Raw genomic sequence first — 16594 nt, forward strand, 5'->3', positions numbered from 1 at the left:
TCATACAAATATCGAACTCGCCGTTGGCTTGTCCAATATTTTTATGACTCATCCGATATGTTATGGTATCATGCTCAGCCATCCAATATTATATCAAACTTGGTTTGGTGATTGGTCATGGTACCTTGATGTGCTGTATAGTTTTGTGTCATGTTATTTGCATATTTATGAATATTATGGCTTATTTGCATATTTTGCCTATATTTTCATTAATCCTCTGCAGCTTCAACGCAATAACCGATCAACTTCATATTTGGTTTGGTGATTGGATTGTTAGCCTGATGTGCTGTATAGTTTTGTGTCATGTTATTTGCATACTGTATTGATGAATATAAATGACCTGATTTGCATATTTTGCGTACATTTTCATTAATCCACTCTGCAGTTTAATTGCAAAGGCCGATGAACTTCAAACTTGGTATGTGGATTAGATATGGTGGTTTGATATGCTGTATAGATTTGTTTCATGTTATTTGCATATTCATAAATATTAATGAGCTTATTTGCATATTTTGCCTAAATTTTCATTAATCCACTCTGCAGCTTGAACACAATAACCGATCAACTTCATTATTATGTTTTCAGGGTTATTAGGAGTTAAGAAAACCTAATAATGATAATATTGGATGGCTTATTTCGCATGATACCATAACATATCAGATTCGTCATACAAATATCGAACTCGCTGTTGGCTTGTCCGATATCCAATATTATATCAAACTTGGTATGTGGATTAGATATGGTGGTTTGATATGCTGTATAGTTTTGTGTCATGTTATTTACAAATTTATGAATATTAATGGGCTTATTTGCATATTGCATATTATTTGTATTTACAAACACCTATGTGTGGGGGCCACCTTAATTACAAACCGCGTAATTCTAGTTTACAATTGTAGTCACAAATTTCTAAGACTTGGCACAAGTCTTGCATTCACAATTTGTATTATAGGCTAAGAGTGAGTTTAAAATTTTAATATTTTATGTTAATTTTGATAATTGGGCATGGAAAATATTAGAAAATGTGTTTTCCAAAAGTTAGAATGCATAACTTGAAATTGCACAAGTCGTTGGGCTTGATTGTTAAGGCATACGAAAAACACCCTAATCACACATGACCTTATTTCAAAAAATGGAAATTAAAATTAAAAATTAAAATTTTAACTTTCATCGTCTATTCGAACTAACTAAAGGATTAGGATTTAGCTGCATTTCATTTTGGCAAAACAAGATAATATTTTTTTAATTCAAATAAATTAGTGCTGTATTTTTCTCTGGAATAGGGAGTAAAGACATGTCCCTCTGACACTTGGAACTTACATGTAGAGCCAACGTGTCTGCCATTTCAATTGTTATACTGTTCCAGTTGAGGTTATTCGATAGGGTCTATACTGTTTAGGACATGGTCTCAGATTTGAAGCAGGTTTCACTGCCAAAGTGTGTAAAAATTCACCCCAGAGTGAAAATAGCTATGTTTAATTTCTAAGGTGTCTTTTCTAGGGTAAAATTGTTTGTAGAACATGATTTTTTTTGTCAAACGCGTGCATCGTACATCGTTTTGCTACAAAATGATGATTTGTGGCCGATTTTGCCTTAAAAACGCATTTTTTGGGTGACAAAAATTTTCACATGCCAACTTTGTATACTCATAGAGTCTACAATATACATAGATATGGCCCTTTAAAATGTTAACATATCAGCTGAGGGTACTATTTGATGGACTCAGGTATTTGTTTTGTGATTGACTTAATCATTTTGCGCCAGAATCATTCAAATATGACATGCCTTGTGACAATTGACATGCCAAAATAAGCCGTTTTTCGGCAAAAAAAATCGATTTGAAAAATCATAACTCTTGATAGGAAGGTGCTACAGTGATGGTTGACCTACCAGTCTATGCAGTATGGAATGGGCTTTCATTTGATACCTAACTTTGTTCATTTTAACTAAGGAAAAGACTTTCAAAATGTAAAAATGTTTCCCCTACCCCTTAAAATTTTGATGTGTGTAAAAATTCCCGCCATTTATAAAAAATCGGGATTACAAGAAAACTACAAGAGCTATAGGCTTGAAAAACTAATCAGTTATGCACAGTATAAGTTCCTACTTGGGTATAACATTAATATCTTTCCATTCCTTCTCAATTTTCTTTTCTAATTTTTTTATCAATTTGTGACATCTGTAAATTACGTAAAATTTAGCATTTCGAAAAATCGCCAAAAAAAAAATATGAGGGCGACATGTTTAAAAAACTAATCAGTTATTCCCATGATACAGTACTACAGGTATATAGTACCAAACTTGTGCTAAAATGCATATTTTTTGAGTTCTAATTTTTTTATCAAATTGACTCGCCACCCCATTTTTGAGCAAAATCGGGAACAAATAGTACCTGTAATATTGCACAATCATGTGACCTATATTCAATGTGTGTGCACCAATCAGATGTCAGACTTGCACTACAACATGATATGAGCCTTGCACAGCCTTTATAAGTGTGCCAATAGAGTTCAAAAATGTTGTGATGATGTTGTCACTGATGGATCTCATATTTTTATTTCCGTCAAAAGCATATGCCTCTACTGTAATGCTCATATCAGGAAAACAATGACAGATTGTGCATTTCTGACTTCAGAAATGAATTCTGCACAAAATTTCAGTCTATAAAACATATTTTAAACAATATTTTTTGAAACTTTATATTTTGCCATTTTTGGCAGTCAAACCTGCTTCAAATCTGAAACCGTGTCTTAGTGGGAAATTTCCAGGAGGGTTTTATTTTTGCACTTTCCGCAAGTGAGCAGGGGCGTAGCCAGCTTTCTTGGTCAGGGGGGGCAAAATAAAATTTTGGGGGCACAGACGAAAAAAATTGCAGTTGCATCATACAATACATAGAGACTGTATGTCTTCGAGCTTCCAAAAAAGGGCCTTATTGGGATGATGTGCGAAAAAAAAAAAAAAAAAAATGGTATTTTACACTATTTTCGCCCATTATCCGGCTTAAAAAGGGCTTTATTGTTACTATGTGCGGGCGTAGCGCGGAAAATTTTTGTATTTTACACTATTTTGGCCCTGAATTGGGCTAGCAAAGGGGCTCCTTGCCCTTTTTCTTTTCCTTTGCCCTCCTGATTTTCTCTCTCATTTTTTTGTCAGAGGGGCACTTTTTCTTTCATTTTTTGCACCTGCCCCCCGCTGGCTACGCTACTGCAAGTGAGCAGTAAAACACAAATATAAAATCCCATAGAAATATTACCAGGCTGGATTGGATGAAATTGTTGATGCAAGACAAAAATGTATTTCATTTATTTGATGAAAGTAAATATTGCACTTTGATTCTTATTTATTGCAAATAAATTATACAACTACACACACATTAAATGACGAAAGTTAGTATCAATATAACCAGGCTCTTAACGCAGGATTTTTTTGTTGGGGTGCAGATTTTGAAAAAGTGGACTTTTTTATAGGAAAGAAAAATTACCTTCCCTCTTCTTCCCAAAATCTGATCTTTTTTGACCAAAAAAGCATAAAAAACATGAAATTTTTGGCTCGCTATGCTCGCAAGTTGTGATTTTTAGGACTTTTAAAAAATACTTTTGACAAGGGGGGGGGGGCAATATATGTCTTCAAAACACAGATTATGTGCATGTGTCAATACAATGAGGCTTTTGAACTGGATACAAATACACATCTTGGGCAATACTTTGCATAACGATTGGCTCGTAAAAGAACTTTTTTTCACACGTTTTCAGGAAAAAATTGGTTAAATAAGGATTTTAAAGCCACCCATTTCATTGCCATTCTCGTTTATTGCGATAAATGTTGCTGGCGATATCGCGATAAAGAAAAAGTGCAAATGAACATGTCTCTCTGGCAAGGGTAGACCCTGTCAGTGCATCAGAATAAGATGACAAGGAGTGCCAAACTCTGCATACTCTAAAAGTGGTGGGGGAGGCTCCGTAGTAATTACAAACCACTAAATGGTGAAGTAGTGAAGTGACATGCAGGTACAGCTGCAAATTTCAACTTGAGGGTCTTTCAGGGCATGTGAATAAAAATGGGGTCTAGGGGCAAAATGCTAAAAATATGGGGGTCTTTCGCAGGCAGATCTAAAAACAATGGGTTCTTTTGGAGGCAGATTCTAAAAATTAAGTCAACTGGGGGCAGATGTTATAACAGTAGGAATTTTTCCACAAAAGGGGTCTTGGAATAATTGGCCTTTTGGGGGGTAAACAAGAAAAATATGGGGTCTTGGGAAGAAAGCTGATCTTTGGGGGAACACATGAAAAATATTGGGGAGGGGGGCAAAAATGGGGGTCTTTGGTACTATTGAGTGCCCCTCTCTACTTGGATTTTTGTACAGGTATTTTTATCATTAATATTGACCAGCTCGATAACTCCCCACACAATCAATAATACTTCATTCCATTGCCTATTTCGGACAATGGAAATTCAGATGCTACCTTTTCCGAACATTCCATTGTAATATGGAATCTGTTATAATTCCTGGGGTTATAATTCTAGTTAGTAAATTGTAACACAAGAACACCCTATAATTATTGGGAGTTTTACCCGAGAATTGGAGCTTGATCTCAAATGCGGATCTTCAGGAACTCCCGGAGAGCCTGAAATAGGGACCCATGACTGCTGCACCAATGGCCCGTACCACCTAACCCCCTGAGCACTACCTTAGATCTAACATTGCCTCTGATTGGTCAATTACATGATATATTCACTTTAATCACCAATTAGAATGGAGCTTTGCAAATAATTCACCCCAATTTTTTTGTGTGGTGAAATTATTCTAACAATGTTGCCGATTGGTCCAATTGATAACTATAAATTCTTTTTGGCCAATCGGCAGGTAGTTCTCATGGGTTATCATGTGATTGAATGCCTCTTCTGGGGTTTTGTAATTGTATTCTGATACATATTAAGACACTGGTATTCCAGGCAAGTCCATAGATACTACTAAATTTTATGAAGCAAAATTTCTCAAAATGCAGGGCTACATTGCAAAGTTGTTCTGCTGATCTAATAGCTGCCAACTCCAAAAAATTAGGTGATTCCTATTGAAATCCACACATCCCCTTGTGGAAGACATGATGTTATAATCTTCCACTCAGGGGTCCGGGACAGAGGTACAGATTTCAAATGGATTTACCCATTCAGGTAACCCCATTTGAAATTCACACTATGTGTTGGGAAAGGATTGTCTTCATTATTCACTACAAGCTTGAAGTGTTTGAGATTAGATGCCTTAATTAGATCTATCTTTGGTGTTAGGCTAATGGACAAGATAAGGACATGAGGGGATGAATGAAACTAACACCATGCATTCCAGAAGAAGTAGATGCCCAACAACAGATGAAATGGTTATGCCCAACCACCTCCTCCCGCATTTCCACGCCTATATGACTATGTACAAGAATGACTTCACTATCCCTAGGCAAGTACCTGCCTACCAGATGGAAAGTCCAACGCAACAAAACATGGGGATGCTGCTGTAGGATGCTTGCTGAACATCAGGCCCAAGAAAGACAGAAGTGGAGGCGATTGTCTCGGACGAGATCAAAGGGCTACACCGGCATGTGGAATGAAGTCTACAAGTAAGTCCAGGGTTAACTTAGCATATTAGGCAAAAAAAAATCTGTTGTGTTGCCCTCATTGACCAACCCTATAAAATCCTGAAAAAATCAGGGTCAAAATTTTGAATGACAACTTTTACAGATGTGTTCAAAAAATCAATGTTTTTCACTTCAAATTAATATTTTATTGAAAGACTAGTCTTAAATTGATTATCTAACAAGTATCCAGTAGTCAAAATGGACAAATGTCAATGGAAGAACTTGGTATTATTTAAGATTTAGTGGGAATTTTTAAAAACTGAAAAAAAAAAAAATGACCGACCCAACTTCAACATATACTTTTGGGCAACATAACAAAAAAAAATTTGGCCTAAGTGTAGATCTCTCCCAGACAGATATAATTAAAGCTTATACTATAGCCTTTTCCCCCGTAGTTAAATGTACATGCCTGCATCTTAATTGAAATTTGAATCCCATTTATTTATATTAATATGATTAGTATATCTTATTCATTAAGGGTGGAATATAATACCAGTACCACACAGCGTCTGACAGAGGTTGTGAGGTCAATGCTTGCTGAGTGTTAATGAGAGAATTAATACAGAGAAGTGTACTAGACTAGGACTTGTAAATGATATACTTTTATTTGTGTATATAGAAATGATATAGCTTGATGTTATGCAAGGCTAATGCATACGGTATACTCTACTGGCCTGATGATACACTTAAGTTAACTGGATAATGGAGGAGAAGGGGAGAACAGAGCCAGTACATTGATTGGTCACCCCAGGTTAAATACTAAATAAATAAATAAATGGGACCATGATGTTTTTAAATAATTGGATAACATTTTAAAGAACAATTTTATTGGACCAATAATTATTATTCAGTGATGTAATGCTGAATGCACTTGCACTTCTGCACTATAGTATGGAAATCAGATTTTTAATAATCTTACATTATAGGCTTCCACACTTCAAATTGCTGGTATTAATTACTGCATAAATAAGTTTGATGTCTTTATGTGTAGGTCAAGTGTTAAGTTATATTAGGCCAAATAAAAAATAAAACATGTTTCACGTCCCCTCCTGCTTCCTTTTTTGAGGTTTTCTCAAATAAATTTTTATTTTTTGAAATTCAGTTATAACTTTTCAAAAAATATGTCTAGGAAGTTGGGATGTTTTCAATAGCCTTGTTAAGATACAAGAAACATTTTAGGAAGGTTTTGTGATCATTAGAGGGGGTGTAACTCTCAGAACAACAAATAAAAAAGGGCCTCCTCCTTTTTCCAGGCATTATTGTATATATACGCTAAAGCAGCTCTAAGTATGGGTATTTACACCAATTTTGCGATAAAAAATAGAAAATAAAAAGCCCCCTCCTCCTCCTTTTTTTTGAAATCCTGACGTGAAACATGTTTTATTTTTTACTTGGCCTTATTGGAAGCAAAAAAAATAAAAATATTGTTTTGAAAGCCATTGAAACTGTCCAGACATACAATGCCTTATACTTTGATCAGCTCGTAATTGACGGGAAATGTTTGGCTTTTACCACTACGTCGGAAAATAGATCTGATAGAGTGATATACCGGTAGTTGACCTGTCTGGTCAAAATTGTGTGTGTTAAATAAAGTAGGACATTAATTAATAATTTGTGATACTTCTAACGAGTTGTTATAAGACAGTTCTTGAAAGAAAATATATTGATATTAATCTGTGACGGCCCGCCAATTATTAGCTGATCAAAGTGTAATTGATCTTATGATTGATTTACAACATATAATCCCTTATTCGCCATAGAAGTGATGATGTAACAAGATTAACTATCATAGCAATAGGTTTAATTAAACAATATTTAAATATATCTCCCTGCACTATAAGCAAGTTGCACTCATCCCCTGTGTATGTCTGCAATCATAGATTGAATACAATACCGCCAAATATTTTGAACCCCTGTAATCTTTTCACCTCATAATTATTTTGACCATATATTTATATAAAAATGTAATCTGATATTACTCTTTGTAATTCATCCTTTGCTGGCACACCCCTTTTTAAAGGGATTTTTATCACAATGGTAACATGGGTACCCACCTGAACAAACAATATGAGGCAAAAATTGTCTCATTTCCAGTGACTTAGTTCAAAAATCTCCAAAATTTGACCTCATGTTATGGAGGATGAGTTTTTGTACCCAAATACATTCAAAGGTCATTCTTATCATGCGAATATAATGAGAGTTAACCCTCTCCATGCAGATGCCGACTGCAAACGACAAGTTTCAATTTTTTTTTCAAAATCAAACAAATTCAGAATTGTAAATTTTCATTACCATATTTGGAATCGGCATGAAAAATGCATTCAAATGAGTACAAACAAGCCTAGTATTGGTTCAGTGGTTCTTGAGATAGCTCTTGATATTTTGAGACAATATCGTAAAACTCAACTCTTTTTATATTGAAGCCTATATGGCTAGCATCATGTAGGCCTAGCATGCAGAAAATTAAAGAACTGATGATCATGTTTACGATTCAAATGAAAATCACAAATATGTAAGACAAAATAGTGGTAATTATCTGTCATTTGTTATTGCAGCTTACACCATCTTCCAATTATCAAATAATTTCAGCTAGGTTAGCAACCACACACATAAATCAAAACATCTTGGATTTCAATTACCCCTAATTATTCCATTCATCTTATAGTGTGCCAAATTTAGAACATGCTGACAGATTCTGCTGAAATTTATTTTTGTCCTGTTTTGATTAATTATTTTGTGGGGGAAAGACTCCCTTCAGAAATTAATTATTTCACATATTCTGAGTTTTAGTGGTGTACATCAACCCACAGTAAATTGTTTCACATATTTTGAGTTTTTGTGGCGTACACTACTATCCAATCATTGTTTATGGTTTTTTTTAATTAGACTAAAAATATAAATTGTTTGATTGTACATCCATCAAGTGGGATTTAATTTTTTTTAAAATAATTTTTAAAGGTCATAGTAAAATATGTGCTTAATTGGCTTAATAAAATATCCCAAATAGGTTTAAATTGGGAAATTTCTCTCTTCATTCATAAAAACAGTTTAGAAGTATGACTGAACTTTTCAGGAGTATGTCAAAAATTTTGAAAGAAAAAAACTTTCTGGACTTACTGGAATTTCCAAAATTGGGAAAGGTATTCTTTTGTACAGTTAAACAACAAAAGTTTTTTACAGATTTTCCAGATTAGTGTTGGTCGGATGAGGACAATCAAACAATATTTTTTGCTTCATTAGTTTTCCGTTAATCAAAATGTATACCCATCTATGTGTCTGCTATTTACATTTTTTAAGAGTTTGTGTGAGTTATTCAAAAATAATAATTCATATATAGGCTGCTGTTTGTACCGTACATGCATTTTGATTTACCAGGACAAAGTTTACCCCACATTGAACTTGTTGATCCCCATCCATAAAAATGGTACAGTCCGAGAGTCTTACAGAGTTGCTAATTGTACATTAAACAGCTGTATGGCATAGCATGTACACATCATGAATGATGTGTTTATACTTTCATCAAAACAAATTCTGCTGCCAACTCTCTATACACACAGAAATGTCATTCTAAAACTTGTCAGAATTATATGGAAGTTAGAGAAAGAATCAACTACTTGGATACTACTAAATTTTTGCTAGACATTGATGATGAATTAGTATCAAATTGCCGGATGTAATATTATTTCTGAAGATAAGCTGAGATTAAGTGGTGATGATAGCCTAATCTTGGAAATTTTGAACCTTTTTTACAGGATACAGAGTCTGTTTGAATCGGGAGGATATTATTGGTGTACTCATGGATGGAAACGATGGAATTTTTTATTGGAAATTAGCCTGGAATAAATACGAGGACTGTCTGTGCATCGAATGAATGTGAAATTTTCGGAGCAGATGGAGCGTGTTGATCATGTGAGCATTAATCATAATTGTCATCTTCACTTCACATTTATACGTCTGTCTGCTGGGAATGTGGCATCCTTAAGTTTCAGGTAAGAATGTTTCATGTGCATGCAGGTTTTGTTTATTATATGTGACAGATATACTTATGATACATGTAGGCCTTATGTGTGTATGGGTTCATGGGATGTGTTTAAAGGTGAATGTATAGTAATGTGAAAACCGGGGTGTTATTTGGATTATTTTTTGACAGGGATGTGCATCTGGAGCTTCCGAACCCTTACCAATTTCCAAGGGTAATGTTACCGAAAATAGAGACTCATATCTAAGGATTTTCCGAAAATTTGGACTCGTATCTAAGGATTTTCAGGAAATAAGGACCCATATAAGGATTTGAGCTTGAGAATAGTAAAAGCAACACATTTTTCACACATAGGACAGACAATTTGAAAAGGAGACCATGTGTAAGAATTTTTTCTTCAAAACATAGACCCATGTCTAAAGATTTTTTGTGGAAAACCTACCCATTGGAGCGGCACATCCCCGTATATGCCTGTGCTATGTGAGTACTCCTCCCGTGGTGAAAATTAAATAATTTTCACCTTACTACATAGTAAATGAAAAGGTGAATGCAATTGCATGTAAAGGTCTTCAGATTTCAGATATAAAGTGTTTATGTAAGAACATATGTAACCCATTCTGACAAACCAGGAACAAGTTACAGTTTTGACATTTCATGATTTGAATAAGAAATGTAAGCACTTGAGAATAAGCTTTAAAATGATACCAAAATTATATACATAGCATCAATAGTTTTCAAGATATGGATAATTTTGTAATTAATGATACCTTGCTATTTTTGCCAAATTTCTATTCTATTTTCTGAGTAATGGGCCCATTAGTTTCCTGTCTTACATAGGATTGAATAGGTATTATCATAGTTCAACTGTTATTTATTGAATAAATAAATCTCTTTTTAATAAGTACTTTTAAGGCTATGAAAGTCCACTTAGTCCCACAGTCAAATACCATGAAATTAAGAATTCCAAAATTTGATTTTTTTTATGTGAATGTCATCTTTAAAGGCCTATAACTCAAAAACATGTCTGGCGACTTGTTCCGGGTTTTGTTGGAGCTGGTCACATATTTGATATGGTGGGTGTTGGAGCCATAAATGCTTCAAAATAATCGGGAAAATGATAACACATGGGCCTACACCCTACTCAACTTGAATCCCAAGACTGGGCTCATAACATGGTGTCAACTATTCAATTATTTCTACATAAAAATATGTCGTAGGAGGATTACATGATCCTAACATCCTCTTTTTATGACACTTTTCAATAGATATATATCCACAAAAAAAGCTTGTTCCAAAAATATCAGTTGATTCCGATTTTGCATCTGCAAGTTACGCATGATTAATGTATTACTATGCTCAATCATTGTCAATAGGCAACTGTGTTGTAATATTTTTCTGGTATGCCAGAACAAACTACAAATTTGACTAATTTTTACTAAACAAATTATTCATTTATGTAGCCAGAGGTTTCCAGTGGTATGATCTCAATTTTTTTGTGAAAAGTGGGGGCGGGGGATGAGGCTGTGGATCACATAATGCCCCTTTAAAATATATTATTGTTCAGAACAACTTTTAAGATAAATGCTTAAAGTGAAAAGTACTAGTGATGATTAAAATGCATTGATGGGCAGTTGTTTCAAAAGAATTGTGGAAATAAGAGTTGGCCATCACTTAAAGCCATATTATAACATTTCTGTAAAAATAGATTAGTATTTATTTTCCATAAAATGTTAGCTTTTACTGTCAGATATGACCCCTTTTAATTTTGAGACGAACAAGTGAGGTAAAGCATAGAAAATTGGAATTTACTAGTAGCGCCCATGCATGTTACTCCCGCTGTTGTAATATGGTACGATCCTCGGGTGTGTGTGTATGTGTATCCCGTACGCCGCATGTAATGCGTACTGTGCATACATGTTCGACTAATATTTCCATCGTAATAATAAAACGCCGGTTCCATCGTTTTATTCAAAATCTCGGATTTTGACAAAACTACAGCACCTAAAGTCTTGATTTTTGCAGAGTATCTTTATTGACTAAAGTATATTACAATCATGTAAAAACCAGAATTTAAAAAAATGTTGAGGGCGTTCTCCTCAGCAAATGTTATAATATGGCTTTAAGGTTCGAAGCAGCCAAAATTGTCTAAATCAATATATTATTGAAAAATAACACTTAGATGTTTTGCAAAAGTTCATTTTACAAATCATATACTTTGAAAACTTGCTTGATTTATTGTTGTTAATGAGTTATGTACGTTTTTCAAGTGTTGTTTTTTCAGCCTTCCTTTATAACATAACTCAAGAACCACAGGACATACAGTGTATCTGTGATATTTGAATTCTTCTACAAACTCGCTATGGAATGATCAATGCAATTTTTGCTAAAGCTCACAATTCGCAAGATGCTGTGAACTACCAAATCACAACATTTTAAAATAGTTGATAACCTTAAAATTAGATTTGCAACATTTGATTGGTTCAGAATAGTCAGGCCTGTAGCCAGGGTGTATATTTTTTTTTGGTTGCAGCTAGGGAGTAAAAAAGTGGATATTTTGTAAATTTTTCCTTCAAAAAATGTCTAATTTCTCCTACCTCATGAGCCTTTTGTGACTTTTTCTTTCAAAAAAGGGGTGCTTTTCAATGTGTTTTATAGAACAAAATGGACCTTTTTTGGACTGGCATGGGAGAGGTGTGTGTTACATCCTCTGCAATACACCCCACCTGGCTACAGCTCTGAGGATAGACTGATCAAAACTTCTGAGCACAAATTCTTGAGGTCTTATTGTTCTCGGGTCTACAAGTGAATGGTGATGGAATTTTGAGGGAATACACTAGGATCCACAACATGCTCATCTATCAAGACAAAGTTCTTTAACCCCAATACATTTGTACATACATTGAATGACCTTTGAAAATTTGGGTACAAAAACTCATACTCTGCTACTTGAGGTCAAATTTTGCACTATGATTGTTTAATTGAGGCTATGGAACTATGCCATTAGGATGAGGCTATTGTGATCCATAGTGATAGTCTCCTGCCTTTGTTCACAATTGGTGATGTCTCCCACAAAGCATTCATTCTAAACATTTACATTAACAGGCTCAAATTACTTTGGCTGTAAATTAAAAAAAGTAGGGGTGGACACACATAGTTACTGCATGCCAGTAAACACAAAATATGTTTTAGGACATTTTCAAAATATTTTTCATCTTTTAGATCTTAAATAGTTGAGAAAATCATTGAAAATATTCTAACAGTTAACAAAAACTTTTTTTACAAGACTAAAAACAGATTATGTTACAATGCTTTGTGGCAACCTTTTTTACATTGTTTTTTATGTAACACTATTTATATATGAAAAGTATTTTATTTATGCAAATTTTGTAAAATTCGATCAATGAAATTTGGTTTGGAGGCAAGTAGTGTTGAGTTGTGACTATTAATCAACAGAAAGCTTGCAATTTTTAAATGTAGGTATCAAATGCCCATACATCTATTCAAATTCCTGTCATGTGAGAGTGATTTTGAATAGATGCACGGCCATATGTGATGCGATAAAGCAAAATCAGTCGGAACTCGGAAATATTAAATTTTCAGTTCCTTATAGGATAGTAAATAGCATTTGCAAAGCTGCACTCTGCAGAAAACTCAATTGAACAACCAGTTCCAAAGATATGAGCAATCGAAGAGCTTCCAAAACAAGAGGAAACAAAAGGAAATATTGCCTTTGTTTGGCTATATCTCAAAATCAATATTTCCGAAGTTACAACTTATTTTGCTTGATCGCATCACATATGATCACGGCGTTTGGAAATCGCAAACTCTATGTTTCATTCAGCACAAAGTTATGAATTTCAATTTAAGATATCTACACCCATAGATGGGACATATGATTGTGGATAAATAATAATAATACAAATATTGAAATAAATTATTCATAAACCAGTATTTTTTTAAAACACAAACACTCTTAATTCTGATTAATTTAATCTCTGCCAAGGTGTATAAATTTGTAATTTTGCATATTGTATTTTTATGAACATAGCAATTGTTCAAATAGGTTGGTTTACAATATTTACACTCTTGGACTCATAATGCATATATGCTGGAATTCAGGAATGACAATGCTTTGCTCTTCAAAGTGATTAATTTTGATTCTGATCGTAAGTAGGTCATCACTCATTTATATTCACCTCAGTTTGCAGTGTGTCTCATCTCAAGTTAAGAGTAATGTCAAATTAGAGTCGCAAGTCGCAGTATGCTCCTAAGCTCTCCTAGTAAAAACAAAATGAGTTTGAAAAGAGTTGGCATATTTACTAGTCATGCTATTAGGCTGACAAATGATTCAAGTCTGGCATCAGACAAGCATGATGTATTGTAGAGATGGGTAGAAATTCAACTTCAAAATTATTTTCTTTGCATTAATTTGATTGCTTTGCTTTCTAATTTTACATGATCGATCTGAAACATGCTATCAGAGATTTCTGCATAAAATATTTTGTGCTAAACTGCTCCACAAAATGAGCAACAATCATGGATAGACCAATTTGAACATAATTTTAATTCATGTACATACACATCGAACGCCTCTTCAGGGGTTGTGTATTGGTTTTCTGGAATAGCATGATATGATTAACTGGCTTGTATCAGTCTGATTCACAAGAGTATCTATCTTATTGAACATCTGCAAAAGCAGGTGCATTATTCAGTGTCACTGCAACAAAAGGCCTGTTCAGATGGTCACTAGTCTCAAAACTAGTTAGAATCAAGCCTAAAAACCTCCAGAGTTTCTGTCCAGATGACAGTCTTAATAACATATATCGCAGAACTAGAAGTAGTAATAGACTTGTGACTAACTCAAAAGCTAAATCCTGCCTCATTCGGCTGGTCTTGTATTCCCTACTAATACCTCCCCTATTTTTATCATTTCGGAGGACGCATTTTCATTTCACCCCCTTATCACGAGGAATCAAGGACATTTTTCCGAAAGAAATACCCCTATTTTTACCATTTCAAGGACGGTTTTGAATTTCCCCCTATTTCACGGGGAAATGAGGACAATAACCAAAACTATAGCGGCAAAACGCGGACGAAAGTCCTAGAAATACACCCTATTTTTCATGTCAAGGACAATTTTGCTCCAAAACACCCCTAATTTGGACAATCGCGAACAATTTTGTCCTCGAAAATTCCGCAGACATTTCTTGAAAAGTACCCCTAATTGGAACCATCATGCGTACACATTGTCAGTGAAGACTGAACCCACCGGGCTTGTATTGTAATATTACCTCATACACAACAGGTCAAAATCCCACTCATGGCTACATGTAAGTGTGATGTAGCATTCACTTTATAGCGTACAGGCTCTTGGCTATCTCATGGCTAGTGTTTTAGGACTATAGTTAAGTGCTAACTTTTCTAGGGTTAAATTCAGCTTTAGATCGAGGTTAGCTAACCACGAACAGTTCATACGACCATTATACCAAGAGAAGTAACTCAAGGGTAGCAAATTTAAAGCAGGCTTGTGGCTAATGACCACCGTCTGAACACGCCTGATAGATATTTGGTGGATCACCTGCATGGACTTGGCATCTCTTTTGATCTACTGTGAACTATTTAGACAATTTCACAATCTTATTGGCATCATAATTATTTCAATTAAAATTCACATCATGAAAGTGATGATAACTTGATATAAATTTACGTGAAAGTTGCCATGTGAAGTTCACATTGTGAATATTCAAAAGGATTTACTGTGCAAATGAGCTGGTATTTTTGCCAAAAATATTAGTCTTGGGCCCATTGAAATCTTAAAACAGAAGCACCAGGCAAAAAGAAATAGAAAAGTCCACCCTAAAAGTTGAGCACAGTGGCCAAGTGTGCCAAAGTCTGCCTTTTTTTTTAAAGCTGATGAAATGGTCAAATATGAGGTTAATTTCATCAAATCACATGCACACAGGCATTCATGTTTCTTTTCTTTTTGTCTCCAATTTCTCTTCTTTTTATTTTTGATAAGGGGGGGGGGGGGTTAAAAGGGCTGTATACGCTGCAGCATATAATGAAATGGAAAGCAGAATTTTGATTTCACTTGACAAATGTAACATATTGCTTGATCCAATCACATTTGCAAGTGGGTAAAGGATGCAAGCAGTAATGTACTGTTTCTCTTGAACTTGGCAATTTCTAATGCAGTTGACTTTGACAAGTTTGGTACCAGTGCTCTGCAGGGCACTCACACTTGATGCCTCATTAACACATAACCACTGCTAAGAAATAATTTGATACATATTTTTAATGGTTACTATGGTAACTCCAGTCTACTGTCAGAAATTTAAGGTGGAAAGTTTCCAATCCAATCTATTTTCAGTCATATTTTCACTTCTAAGGGATAGTGTTTTTTTGGCCTAAGAGATTTGCTATCAACAAACATCTGTTAGAAAATAAAAATGAATTGAAATAGATTTTATAACAAACACTTGTTGAACGGATATTCTATGTTGATATTCTATGTTGGAGTATCTATGGCCCTTAAAGGTTAAAGAGCTGTAAAATATTTCTGATGTTAGGGTTGATAGAAAAACTACAATAATGAGGTGAATGGTTCATAGGATTCCTTTAAGCCTGCTACAGACTTTAAGTGGATGTAGAATATTTGATGTCTTTGTTATCTATTCCCATTCAATTTTCAGTAATGTTTACTGACAAATGTTTGATGAAGTGAAATTAATCATATATTTCCACCAGACATTCAGCATAATATATAATTGTTTTTTATCAACACACATTCATAAGAATTGAATTAATTGAAAAAAAAAGAATAACAAATTAATACTTGTTGGACTGAATATTCTACATCAAATATTCAAAGTCTGTATGGCCCTTTAGAAGCTGTAATTGATTTATTCTGTGGTCTATGAGTACTAAAGTAGGTGACAGAACATTTTGTGAATATGCATAGAGAAGTCATATTGCTAAAAAAAATCAT

The 16594-nt window shown here is 34.3% G+C and overlaps 1 protein-coding gene across 1 annotated transcript in view; it reads left to right on the plus strand.

Moving 5' to 3' along the window:
• Positions 1–9311: 9311 nt before the first annotated feature.
• Positions 9312–16594, plus strand: part of LOC140168200 (protein Obscurin-like) — a 241289-nt gene continuing 234006 nt past the window's right edge. Inside the window, exon 1 of the mRNA XM_072191532.1 lies at positions 9312–9616. The gene's annotated coding sequence lies outside the window, so the exon portion shown is untranslated. The remainder of the gene's footprint in view (positions 9617–16594) is intronic.

Source organism: Amphiura filiformis, chromosome 13 (assembly GCF_039555335.1).
Source record: "Amphiura filiformis chromosome 13, Afil_fr2py, whole genome shotgun sequence".
Lineage (NCBI taxonomy): Eukaryota > Metazoa > Echinodermata > Ophiuroidea > Amphilepidida > Amphiuridae > Amphiura > Amphiura filiformis.